General features: G+C 42.6%; 1 protein-coding gene and 1 long non-coding RNA gene across 2 annotated transcripts in view; one reads left to right on the top strand and one right to left on the bottom strand.

Annotated features, from left to right (window-relative positions):
* Positions 1-11,789, top strand: part of LOC308339360 — a 61,209-nt gene extending 49,420 nt beyond the window's left edge. Inside the window, exon 3 of the long non-coding RNA XR_013966501.1 lies at positions 11,749-11,789. This is a non-coding gene — a long non-coding RNA (uncharacterized lncRNA). The remainder of the gene's footprint in view (positions 1-11,748) is intronic.
* Positions 1-13,549, bottom strand: part of PLEKHM3 (pleckstrin homology domain containing M3) — a gene marked incomplete at its 5' end in the record, with an annotated part of 151,861 nt that overhangs the window by 50,775 nt on the left and 87,537 nt on the right. The gene's annotated exons all lie outside the window — the stretch shown is intronic.

Genomic DNA, 13,549 nt, shown 5'->3' with positions numbered 1-13,549 from the left:
ATTGGATCACGAAAGACTCCATATGGATATGGGACTTAGCATCAGATCAGAACAAACCATTGCCCTCTGTTGCTGAAACTGAGGTCACTGGGCACATGAAGATGAGAATCTGGCTGTCTTTCTACAACAATTCTTTAAGGTACAAGGAAAGCCATGTAAGGGACAGGGCTACTCTGACATCTTAAGAGTTCGTGAAGTAAAAACATGAAAGCCAGTAATATTCACCAAGTCTACAGAGTGATCCAGAGGCCTTGGAGTGTCTCAGGTCTGAGAGCTCTCTAACTAGTTTGTTTTCTTCCTTAGAGCATTGACTATGGCAGCTATCATGTTGATTTGGGGTTGCTGGCCAATGCTGGCCTTGAACTTGCCAGATCTCCCCTGGCTAACTCAGACCTATCCTGACAAATCATCTTAAATTTTGCTGGAGTCTTTGAACTTTGCTTCTTGTCTGTACTTGAGCCTTACAATTAACCCTTCCAACTCTAGTCTCCTTGACATTGGGCATTTGGGGCCTCCTCTCCCTTTTACAACTCTTTCTGCATCTCCAAATGGCTTCCTTCTAGATCAGCTCTGAAATCTCAGAGTAAAATAATGTGTTGGTCAAAGCATGATATGCAAAAACAGAAAAATGACTTTTCTTCTTAAATATGTCCAAGATTTTTAGTTTCTCCAATCTCCTGAGTCCCAGAAACAACAGCAGCAACATTAAAGAAAAACAAACAAAAACCAATGACTATTCAAGTATTTCTCAGTTGTGCTCTGAACTTTCCACTTTGGAAGTGCAAAATGAAATAAACATTTTAGCAAATATAAGTATTTCAGTGGACTGGGTGCTCACACTATTTCAGATATCTCTCATCTTTGAAAAATTATTTTATTAATTAGCAATGCAGTCTTGATATGAAAACTATAAACCTGAGAATAGACACAAGCGAATTTCATAAGCAGGACCTCTTTAATAATTTCCCTGAAGAAAATGCTTGAATGCACTTTAGAAAGAGCTTGGCATGATTCCATATCACCCTTCCTGAAGTATTCAAGACTGCTAGGAAATGAAGAGGAATCCTACCATGAATGGTGACTGAGCAATGGCGCCCAAATTTCATGTTTTCTGGATCAGCACAACTTTTTTTTTAAAGTTTCGAATTTTTACTTCTTCTAAATAAGGATATTAAAGACAAACACTCTATTGACTATCACTATCATTTCACGAGAAAGTAGTGGGATTTTAAAACCAAAAATGTAGATATAGTATGATTTCAGAAAAAAAAATTTTTAGCCTATATGGTGGTATTAAAAATACCCCAAATTATATTATTTTTCTCCTTTCTGTATGACCTAGTGAAAACTCCCCCCCAGGTGAGCCCTCAATCCATGGGGGGAAGGTGGGGATCTTTTTGATAAGAGCAAAGGAATCTCTCAATGTTTGCCAAACCCATTGCTTTAAAGTTAACTTCAAAATAGAAGAATCAGGACAGTATTTCCCAAACTTCAATCATGTGAAAACACTTTCACAAACGTTGTCATAGCTGCATTCCACCTGTGATATTTACTTAATGCTTCGTTTAGATGGAGTCATTTGTTGACTCAAGTAAGTTTATTTAAAAATGAAAGCCTTATATGAATACCATAAATGGAAACCAGTATCCCTTGCCATAAAATCAAGATAACACAACTGGCTGGAAGACCCTGAGCCTCCCGCCAACTCTGTTAAAAAAAAAAAAAAAAAAAAAAAAGATTAGCAGGTGTTAAGGGTTCAAGTCACAGCAGCACCAGAATAAATCTTTGTTTAATTTAACCTCAAGGACAGAAAGAGAATTGAAGGGAATAATTTTCGCATAATGCAATTAAATGTCATTTAATGCCATGTCCATGTACTGTCTGAAGCATCTCTTGTACCAACCAATATTGTTTTGGTAGAAATTCCATGGAATTAGAGGTGTTCTTGCACAGTAATTAAAAGCACTGGTTAAACTGGCCTTCCTGAGTTCAAACTCTGAGACTTTTCCATGTACTAACTGGTGACTTTGAACAAGTTATTAACCTGCTCTGCCTAAGGTTTTCATCTAAGAAATGGGCTTAACCATAATACCCACTTCACAGCCTGGTTGTGAGGGTCAAATGAGGAGATATATGTAAAGCTGGCAGAACTGTAAATAGCACAGTACGAGCTCAAAAATGTTATTCTTTTTTTTTTTTCTTAAAATTTTATTTATTTGACAGAGATCTCAAGTAGGTGGAGAGGGAGGCAGAGAGAGAGAGAGAGAGAGAGAGAGAGAGGAGGAAGCAGGCTTCCCGCTGAGCAGAGCCCGATGCGGGGCTCAATCCCAGGACCCTGGGACCATGACCTGAACCGAAGGCAGAGGCTTTAACCCACTGAGCCACCCAGGAGCCCCCAAAATGTTGTTCTTAATATCTCACACTTTGAGGAATGCCAAATGAGGATACTGAAGGCCTATATTAAGTTGTATCAGAAATATAGTAATATAGCAACATATTTCTGGAGAGAACAGAGAGCTAGGGAATAAGAATAACCATTCTTTAGTAATTTGGATTAAAAGAATAACTCCGTACACATGCATCTATGGTAATTTATTGCTCATTTGGCTTGCTTCCTTCCATGCCCCATTTTCTTGGCCAAGAGCACTGCTGTGATATATTTTTGCCTTTAAGGCATAGTACACAATGCCTTTGACACAGAAAGGTCACGCCATACAGAAAGGCTTTCGGGATCTTAACTGTAAGTCACTACTTAGGTAAACAAGGTCACCTAAATATATGAGGCTTTTAATTATGAAATCAGTGTCCCCTCTATTTGGTGTAAACAATAGAATTAACATAGGATTTAACCCTCAGAGTGGCTACATGTCATGATTTAATTCGTATTGCGAAATATAGTGAGGGAAGACTTACTCATCAGTAAATCATCAAATAAATAAGCTAACATCAAAAAGCAGTCATTCTAGGGGGCTCCGGAGATGGATTAGTTGGTCCTGAACAAGAAAGACATATATTAACATATCCTAAGCTGTTGCCTTTCATGTGTTTCATCCCTTTTGTCCCTGGAACTATATTTAGTACAGAGGGAACAACAGTGCTGCCATGGCAGTCGAGTAGAAAGAGAGGGTATTAATTTAGTAGCTCTTGGTCAAGGTTAGGTAGGGCAAGAGATAGTGGACAAGTACACGTTGAGTTTGTTAAACTACAAGATAAGGTCATTTGGAAATTTATAGCAATCTCCAGACCCTGTGTTGGGTCTACCTTGATGGTGGCCTCATTTACAAGGATCTGGATTTAAAAAATACCTGTCTGCTTCAGTTCCTGTCCACTTCCCAGGGAGGAACCGTTTCTTCCATCTCTAGGACCTGCTTCTTGATAACGCCTTTATTGCCCCTTCCTCCTCTCCATTCTGCTCTGTTTCTTCCTCCAGTGCCCCAAGTTGAATGCGTCAGGTTTTTCCTTTTGCTGTCAACCTCCCCCATTTGTAAATGGCCTCCCTTTTCTCTACAGACCTCTGGATTGTTAGGTTTCTTCTGATCAGGCCAAGTCCTCATCCTCATTTCTTTTGCTTTTTCAGGAAGGTTGCTCAGCTTTTCTATTGAATTCTGCATCAAATGTTAACTATTCTTTCTTAAAAATGTTATCTGTCCTCTCCCACTTCTCTTCTTCCCACACTGTCAAGGACAATTTTTGTAAATTCCTTGACTCTACTTTTATTATGTCTGTAAGCAATAGAATGTTCCAGATGCTGGAAGTGGATTGAAGTCACATCTTCTAATCTCTCCTTGCACCTTTCCCCTAGGACCTACTCCTTTTAGAAAGCTTGGCTTGAGTACTTTAGGGGAGACCATGAAGAGCAGAATAAACTCCACTGCAATACAGTAAATTAAGGAATTTCTCCTTCCTTTACTGAGTTTGCACTGGTCTGGGTGTCTAATCAAAAAGTGCTCAGGGGCGCCAGGCTGCCTCAATGGTGGAACATGCAACTCTTGATCTTGGAGTTGTGGGTTCAAGCCCCACACTGGGTGTGGAGATTACTTAAAAAATAAAATCTTTTTTTCCTTCCTTCCTTCCTTCCCTCCCTCCCCCCCCCCTCTTTTTTTTAAAGAGTGCCCAGGGTTGGAGCTCAATAAACCTTAACTACTAGCAGTGGCTCTAACTTTCAGTGAGTTCTACACCTTATCTCTAAATGGTCTCTACGTTCTGGAAATGAACACTTGGAGCTATTTGATTACAATGATCTGAATGGCTCATTTATGAAAGTACAGTAGTGTCCTAGAAACGTCACTTTACCACCAAAATAAGGAGCACAATATCCGGATATTCATGCAAAGTCTGCAGCATGCCAGGTGGGGTTCAAGTGCTAGGGGTACTAGTGAACAACTCGGGCAAGGCCCCGTTCTTCTGGAGCAGTGACTTCCTGTGAGTATTTAAAGGCCAAGGAAAATGATCGCCATGGTACTGGTCAAGGAAACCAGGTTAAAGCCATCCTATTAAGAAGGTCCTTGGTGGATATGCCACTGTGTTAACAAAAGCTCCACCTCCCTGAACTAGGATACACATTTAAGAGTGGGCAGGTTTAAAAAAAAAAAAAAAAATCCTAACCCAACCCAAAAGATAATGGGAATCATCTGTTCTGTTCTCATGTGCAAACCTATAATTTATGGAAAGATGGGAAAGAGAAAGTCCCTGAGGAGACCTAGCCAAGTTCTGTGGTGAAAATTCAACTGTATTCAAAGCTCAGACTGGAAGAGGCGGGTGGATAGGAGCAAGAAGCCGCAGTAAAAATAACACGGCTGCAGGCAGGCAGCTCCCTTTCTTCTCGCTGTTTTCCACGCCATTCCTGGGCCATTCCTGGGCCAAGCTGCCTTCCTCCCCTGCCCCTGCCTCCCCAGCCCTTCCCCATACAGAGGTTATTAATTTTTCCTCTGTGTTTTTCATTCATTTTTAAAGAGTTCCGAACTAGCGGCGGTAATCACAACTGTCACAAGGTAATGTCAGTAGTATAAATTATAGGGCATCTTAGGAAGCAGGGAGTTAACATCACATGAGAATATGTGTTAATGAAATGGAGTTACCAGGAATTTTCAAATTATGAAAAGGAGACCATTTCCCTAAACATATGACTGTGTATAATATATATTTGTACACACTTACATATAAAGTAATTTACTACCAAGAATATGCTATAAGACCTGATAGTAGAAAAGGCTAACATTCTTAAATGCAATGTCACGGGCAATATCACTCCACCAAACTGATTTTTCTAGTTTTATCTCAATATCACGATAGCTTCATGTTGTCTTTTTTGATACATCTGTTGGCTGTTATCACTTTCACTTTAGAAACCTCATTATAAAGCTATGAGTACTAATAAATCAACTATTTTATTTTTTATTTTTTTATTTGTAGAGCAAGGGAGAAAGACAGAGTGAGAGAGAAAATCTTAAGCAGGCTCCACGCCCAGCTCATGAGCCCAGTGTGGGGCTTGATCTCACAACCCTGGGATCACAGCCTGGGCTGAAATCAAGAGTCAGACTCTTAACTGACTAACTCAGGTGCCCTCAACTACTATTTTAAATGTATTTTTTAAAATGCCAGTATTGGGGCACCTGGGTGGCTCAGTGGGTTAAGCCTCTGCCTTCGGCTCAGGTCATGATCCCAGGGTCCTGGGATCTAGCCCAGCATCGGGCAGAGCTCAGCAGGGAGCCTGCTTCTCTCTCTCTCTGCCTGCCTCTCTGCCTACTTTTGATCTCTGTCTGTCAAATAAATAAATAAAATCTTAAAAAAAAAAAGATAAAATGCCAGTATTAGTGGTTTCTGCTGGGCCATTTGAAAAGGCATTTTTATTACACTATTTAATATGCTCACATACTTCAGTAAAAGTTCAATATATATATTTTTGATTGACTCCCTTATCAGCCACGGAAGGTAAATTATCCATGTCAGAGATGGAGAAATTGGGATCATCTAAACTAGAAAAGACTGGTGGTAGTGGTGGAAAGAGGATGTGAAATGTACATCAAATTGTCCAGGCAGGGAATTCTTTCTTTTTTCTTTCTTTCTTTCTTTTTTTTTTTTTTTATTATTTTATTAATTTGTCAGAACGAGAGACCGCACAACTAGGGGGAGCGGCAGGCAGAGGGATAAGCAGGGAGCCCAACGTGGGGCTCGACCCCAATGTCCTGGGATCATGATCTGAGTCATCCAGATGCCCTCCTTTCAGTTTCTAATGTCTGTTGAAGTGTTCTTACTATTCATGGATAGCTTTAACTGCTAGAATAAAACAGAAAGAAAGCACCCTGGACAGGGTGCACGATAAAGCCTCATTACAGTGTGTAAATCAACTGAATTTTGTTAATATGACTGAGGGACTTTTAACAACAGCACCCCCAGAGTACTCACTAACCACCAGCCACTCCTCAGAACACTTGACGTATCTGGGACTCTTTTAATCTCACAATCTTATGTGGGGAAATACTTTAATAATCCCCACTTTACAGATAAGGAAACTGAGGCATAACAAGTTTAAGTTATTTGTTCAAGGTCACAAAGCAGGTAAGGGGCGTGGCTAAGATACAAGCCCAGGCTCTTTGGCGTCAGACTCCACGCCCTCAACCATTACAGTACACTGCCTTTCAAAGCATGCTTCAGTCCTCCAAACTCAGGACTAACCAATCCTAAAGAAAAACGAAAGATCAATTTAGTGAGCTCTTCAGTTCACAAATGCTCACGTATGCAGTAACACAGCTTGAATTAATGCACAGCCCCTTTTGAGCCCATTCTCATCCTTGTCTTCCTCTTCCTGTAACTGATTCATTCATTTACTCTTTATTTATTGGGCACTTCCTCTTGCCCAGGTATTGTTTTTAGTAGTGAGTCCAGGATGAATAAAGACTTGCATTCAAGGTTGAATTTTCCACTTATGGACTGTTTTTATTTTCATTTATTTAAGTGAGCACTACACCCAGCATGGTGCTTGACCTCACAACCGTGAGATCAACAGTTGCATGCTCTACCGAGCCAACCAGGTACCCCCTGTGGATTATTTTTAAAGATCATTACAAGCAGGCCTAAGAACAAAGTCAAGGAACATTTTATTGGGGGGTATATAGCATAGTCTTGGCAAGAATCTTAAAATTGCACCCTCTCTGCTCCCAGCCTGGGAACTGGGCAGGCACCTCCATATCCTGGGTAGGAGGGGTTGCTCATTTTCTCCTAAATATATATCCTGTTCACTCAGAGGACCCCTTCAGCATACTGCCCACCTGGAGTGTGTGTCTTATCTTATACATATTTTGAATCCACCATATCACAGCACATAGTACCTTGAATCCACCGTATCACAGCACATAGTACCTAACAAATACTTAGAAGGTCATGAAACACAGTCCAAGTCAAGAAGTGCTGGTGCTTTCCTGTGGTGCTCATAATCATTGTTTTTGAAAGAGGCTAGCATTCTTTTTATTGTGGTAAATATAACATCATTTTTAGGTCTACCTCCTAATTCCTTTTGATTGGTTACACTTCACTGATTTCAGCTTCTCCTCCACTGGTAACCATTTCATGGGTAATAAAATCACAACTGAGGCAATTAGTTGGTTTTCCTAAATAGCATATTTGGCCCCATTAGCACCTTGGGAAGAGATGACTCCAGTCCTTGTGGTGTCCCCCCTCCCCGCCCTTGATGGATTCAGAAGCTAGCTCCAAGGTCTGAAGTTTCTTTGCCTTCCTCATCTTAAGCAGCTGAAGCAACTTGTCTCTCCACCCCTTTCATTATCCCCTTCTGTCCACCCCATCAGTGGGGTGGAGACTCACAGCTTATAAGTGTGCTGAAGAAACCCCAGAGGCAGAAACGAGAATAACTTGCTCGTGCTAACAAAACAAACCAGAATACACAGTAGGGGCCAAGACCTCACAGTAGCTGAGTTCCAAATCTTTCCTTATCCCAAGGAGACAGACTGCCTGCCTCTATTCTAAGCTCAGGCAGTGTGGCTTAAGCAAACTCCTAGAAGGAATTCAAGCCTCAAGATCCATTTTCAGCTTCTCCCAGATCCCCATGTGCCTTTTTATCCTCACTCCATCTTGTCCAGCCAAACGTGAAAGCTTGTGTAAAGACCATTACATGTCTCACTTTGAAAGGACTTGAATGCCCTTATGAACTAGCTTCTGGCTAAAATCTTTGGTCCCATGGAGACACAGAAAGCAGCAGCCAGTTGGAAAACAAAAAGAGTTGTTATCTTTATGTCAAATTAAACTCAGATCTGCTTAATATCTTGGCCAACTTATGCCACAACTATCTTGGCCCTTTCCGCTACCCCAAAGCCTTTTGTGGCCAAAATGTACCATTGTGCTGCTGTTTGACGCTGTGCCAGCAGCCTTCTGTGCCAAAGCCAAGGAACACCCTTCCTTCTTTGGGTTGTGGGGTAGCAGGGGAGGGTTTCTAATTCCTTTTGTGACCACTGACTAAGAGCTGAGCGGTCAACAATTTGGTAAATTATATACACACCTAAAATGTCAGCTGCATCAGATTTTTGTTCTCTATTCTTCCAGTAGCTGAAAGGAACCTTTAGGCTGAAGGCAATTCTAGAAGAGTTGGGTTTTCTAACCACATTCTGTGGGAGGGATGCTAGCAGAATTCCAGGCACACAGGAGCTTGAGCAGCAAAGAATCATTGATAAGGACATATGCCAATGATTTAAACCAATGCCAAGGAATGGGAATTAGCCAGTTATGAACACACGCGTGCGCACGCACGCGCGCACATACACACACACACACGAAGAGGAAAAGATAGAAGCTCTACCACAAAAGTCCTTTTTGGAAGCAGACTAGCTATAAATATATAAACACCACTGACACAGGTAAGCCATAGCTATGGATCTAGAATATGCTAAGTCCAAACTTTTAAAAAACAAAACAAAACAAAAAGCAAATTCACAGTGTCATAAGTCCATATGTAATTAGTATGCTTTCTCTTTGGGACTATAATATATTCTGTGTGTTATCCAGTTCTTTGTTCTGGAATTTTGCTGTTTTTGATGACTACTGGTCACTGGGCTGGAAAGCACAAAAATATTTTGACCACCATGGCAGTGGTTAAAACTGACCTGTAGACATTTTAGGGCCTATGGATTATTTGGGGGAATCTGGGTAGGAAGTTGGGCCTGACCACTATGATTGCAGCATCTATATGGACTCTTCTGGGCACTACTCTGAGGCTAGTAATGGGTGCATTTACATAGTTTTATTCCCCTCTATGCCTTCTATTCCCTCCTACCCAGTGGTAAGACCTGGTGGAGCTTCAGCAGTGGTAGGGCTTGGCCTTGCTGTCAGGTGGGTCTGGTACCAGGATGCCTCTGGAAAGACTGTTAGTGCTGGTGGGAAATAGTACGACAGGGTGGTTCAGAGTGTGTGCCCACTGGAGAAGGGGTCCTTCAACTGCAGGGATAATCAAGCAGCTGGTCATGGTTGTTATTCTTTGATTTGATAAGTCTGAAATATTTCATACAAAACTGACACAAAAGAGGAAATGTGCTAGAATAGGGTAGCTTGGGTTTGAATTTCAGCTCCTCCACTTTAGCTAGATGACTTTAGACAAGTTCCCCTCATGTGTACAGGATGGGTAATAATAGTACCTATCTCAGAGGGCAACTGGGATTAAATGAGATAATCCATGTAGATTTAGAACATGGTCCAGGCTAAAGTAAGCGCTCTGTAATAAAAGTCACATTTTTTGAACATGTAATAAAAAATAGCTACAATTAATTAGTACGATGTTCTCATTTTATAAAGACTAAGCACCAGAGATACGTGACTTGGTAAAGGATGAACTATGGTCACCTTGGGTTGTAGGTTTTCCCTGTCCTCCCTCCTGGACCAAGTGCATGAAATGAAAGGCCCCTTGCCCTCAGTAAGGCTGGGCCGCAACAATCCTGGGGTGAAGCAAGCGGACTGAGAGTCCTGGCCCTTCCTCTCTCCTTCTGTCTGTCCGATGACCAGTCCCTGCCCCCAGCTGGCAACCGGCAGAGAAAGGAGAAGAAGATGAAACTCAAATCAATCGTTTTACTACCTGGGATTGCCTAGACCTTTTCTCTGCACCCTGACCTCTGCTCCAGCTGAGAATCCATTCAACAGCATCCTTCCCCCAGATTCCCTTTTTCTTTCTCATAAGCCTTCCCTTATGATGCCCAATTCTTTCACTGTCCATTACCTGACTCTACTTGTAGCCCTGACACACACGCCAATATCCAGTTCACCAGATAACCTGACTGATGTGCGCATTTTAGGCATATTACCTTCTGCACATTTTTACTGGCCAACTTTGTGTGCTGGGCACTACTGTGCCACGAGATGTTAAGGTATTAGGAAGTTAATTTGTCTTTAAGGGCTATATACAATTAGTATATTTCACTTGTTTTGTAGGCTGTCAGTCAGATCCTATTTGTGAAAAATGCTTAAGACTGCTATTTAAGGATCTTTTGCAAGTGGAAATCTTGACATTTATCCCTTGGAACTGAAGGAGCGGGTATCTAGCTTTCATTCCAGGTTTCTTGCGATGCCCAGAGCCCAGTTATGAAAACTGGCAAGGAAGTCCCAGAAAGTAGATAGGTAAATGTAGAGTGGCTCCTACAATTTAATCACCTCTCAAGGATCATGCAACTAGGGTCCCTGAGCTGGGAGGAGCTGTAAAAATTGTTTAATTCAACCTTTCGCTTCACAAATAAGGGAAGTTAGGGCTCCAGAAATAAAGTAGTAAAGAGTATGAGATCCTCTTGTGAACAGATTTGTGCAAAGCCAAAGCTGGAGGAAAAAAGTGGTCCAAGTTTGATGTCCTGTGTGAAATTGTTATTTAAAGATGCCCTATATCTTTAATACATGGGTTATAACAGGGTTGAGAATAATCCCTTCAGGGGTTAAAAATCCATTAAAAAGAAAAAAACCTCATAAAGCCATAAGAAGGGACAGGGATGGGGATATTTTCGGAGTTAAGCTATGTTTCTACGCCTAAGATTTAATGGAACACATGCATCCAGGGAGATGCATGGAATTTAAACACAATTCAACATCAGTTAATTCTAAGAGTAAAGGTCCTTCAGCCCGCTCCCTTCCACCTGCACGTTAAAGGAAGCTAGAAAGCCAATTACACTCACAGCAGGGCCTCTCTCCGACTGCAAAGGAAGAATGTACTGCAAATTCTCCGTGTGCTTTACAAGCTAGTAAAACTATAATTGCAGGTGGGAAGGAAACATGGGTTCTCTTTGTTTCTGCCAACAGCTCAGTCTGGTAAGCTCCACCCTTCTATAGCTACAGAAACTGTGTGGACTCAGTATTTTTTAAGCTCAAAAAATGTACATTCTATGATTCTACAAAACTTAAAGAATGCATTTCGTTAAAATTGAAAAGATAATCTGTGTACAGCCCACCAAAATGGCACGCAGTCTTCCAAGAGACAGGTGCTGAAGGTGCCTACCTTTGGGGAAGCCTAAATTCAGCTTCTGGTTCATGTGCTAAAGGCCTCTTAGCAAGACCAAAGAAAGTTGGTGAGGCTAGACCAGCATGTGATTCTGACTTGTTCTATCTAGTCCAGCCCTCTAGGGAGGTCTCACTGCCTGGCCAGGAAAGGAGTGGGGGTGGGAGGCTCTGGAAGGGTAGTTCCCCCTGTGGGGCCACTGGGGAGGTCCTGTCTAGGACCACCCTAGAGGCAGGAGAAAGCCCACCCAGGGTTCCTCTGCTTTCCCTATCAAGGTGCTGGTCCATGCAGTGACTGGATGGATAGCTGCCGCTACAGCAGGACCCATGACTGAGAGCCCATTCCGGATCGGAGAGGCTGAACAGGTAGAGCAAACAGGACTTCTGTGTGGTGGCTGCCTTCTGGTGTCCACAGATGTGGTGACTTGGTACCGCCGGAGAAAGCCACAGCGAGCCATTTACGAAAGGTCGCCATCTCCTAGCCAACGCTAACCCCAGCACTTGTGCCACTAGTGAAGCTGGTCGCTCCTAAGCTCTGTGTGTCAGTGTTCTAAGGGCTTTACATGTCTTCACTCCTCTAAGCCTCAGAGCAACTTTTGGGGGAAGGTACTACTATTATCCCTAACTCTGGAGATGAAGTGCTTCTTGAGCTATGAAGAGGAGGGACTTGTCCAACGTCAACTAGGGAGTCTGGAGAGAGCTGGCATTCGAATGTGGGCAGCCGGGGTCCAAGTAAATCACCCGGTACCATCCAGCCCCTCTGCAGTGCCCAACATTGGGTATCATCCCCCTTCTGGAGACCTTTGCTCCAGGCAGAAACTTCATCCTGCCATGGCCTCACACTGGCCTGCTGGTCTCCTAAAGGCTCCTGACAGCCATCTTAATTCTGATTTCTATTTAATTTTCCACCTCACAAAGCAGTGCCAGAGAGAGGGAATCTGGTGATAACTTTTGAATATGATTTATGAACCAACAGCCGAGGAAATGGAGGGCCTCCTTGCTGCCCCCTGACCTTTGTCTTCGGCCTTCCTAATGTTTGCATTGCTGCCCTGACCTTGCAAAGTGACCTGGAATAGCTCGCCTGTTTCCTTGTGTGTGTCTACTTTCAGAGCCCAGCTGTCAGCCTGTGCAAGTCTGTCAGTTAGCATCTCAAGGGTTTAGGATGGGGTCTGGAGCCTTTTGAGAAGCACAATCTAACACCAACCTCCAAATTCCTTCTCGTAATTGAGCATTCATTAGTTTTGACGGAACAAAAGCAGGCATTCTCTATTATAAAGCAGAGGTCAAAACCAGTGGCTGTGTTTTGTTTGGCCTGCAGAGTGTTTAAATATTGAGAAATTTCACATAAAAATACGGATTTCCGGCTTCTCTTGGAAAATGAAAGAGATGACAACTCTGGGGCTACTGGAAAACAGCTGTCCCCTTCAGAAGGGGATGCTCTCTAGTTTCTCATCACAACCTGAAGTCTCCAGTTGGGCCTGCCTCGGGCAAGGATACCACTTGCCTGGCCCCTGCAGGAACCCTGTTCGAAAGCCATATGGGTCTCCTTTAAATGCAGAATGGCATGGTTAGGCTGCCCCTGCGATGTGCTTGGCATACCAGTACAGAACCGGGAGAGAATGTTCTCAGAGGGCAGGCGCTTTAATCCTGGCCCCAGCCCTGGCACGGTAAGTGCCTAGTACATAATATACCATTTATCACTCGCTTCTTGTATGGACCGATGAATGAATGGCTCTCGGGAAAGAAGTGAATTTCTGAGTGACAAGAAACCTGTTCAACAGCTAACAGAAGTCCGGGCTTATTCATGCTTCAGCAGCTTCCTGAGTGGCTCGTACTGCTCCCTGTACCTTTCCTTGATTTGTTGGGCTATAAAGATCTCCCCTGCTGTCAAAAATGATTTTGATCTTGTTTAAAATTCCTGGAGCAAATGTGTTGATGGTTCACTAGGATTTAGCCAGAAATTTAAAAACAAACAATAACAGAGGCTGCCCCAGTTAGCCTTCTAATTTTTCCTCAGAAAGATGGGGGCAATATCACTTGAAAAGCAACAAGTTCCAAATGTAGACCAAAGTGCAGG

The sequence above is a fragment of the Martes martes genome (genome assembly GCF_963455335.1).
Source record: "Martes martes genome assembly, chromosome: 3".
Lineage (NCBI taxonomy): Eukaryota > Metazoa > Chordata > Mammalia > Carnivora > Mustelidae > Martes > Martes martes.
The sequence above is the reverse complement of the archived record's forward strand: the minus strand, read 5'-3'. Positions and strand labels throughout refer to the sequence as shown.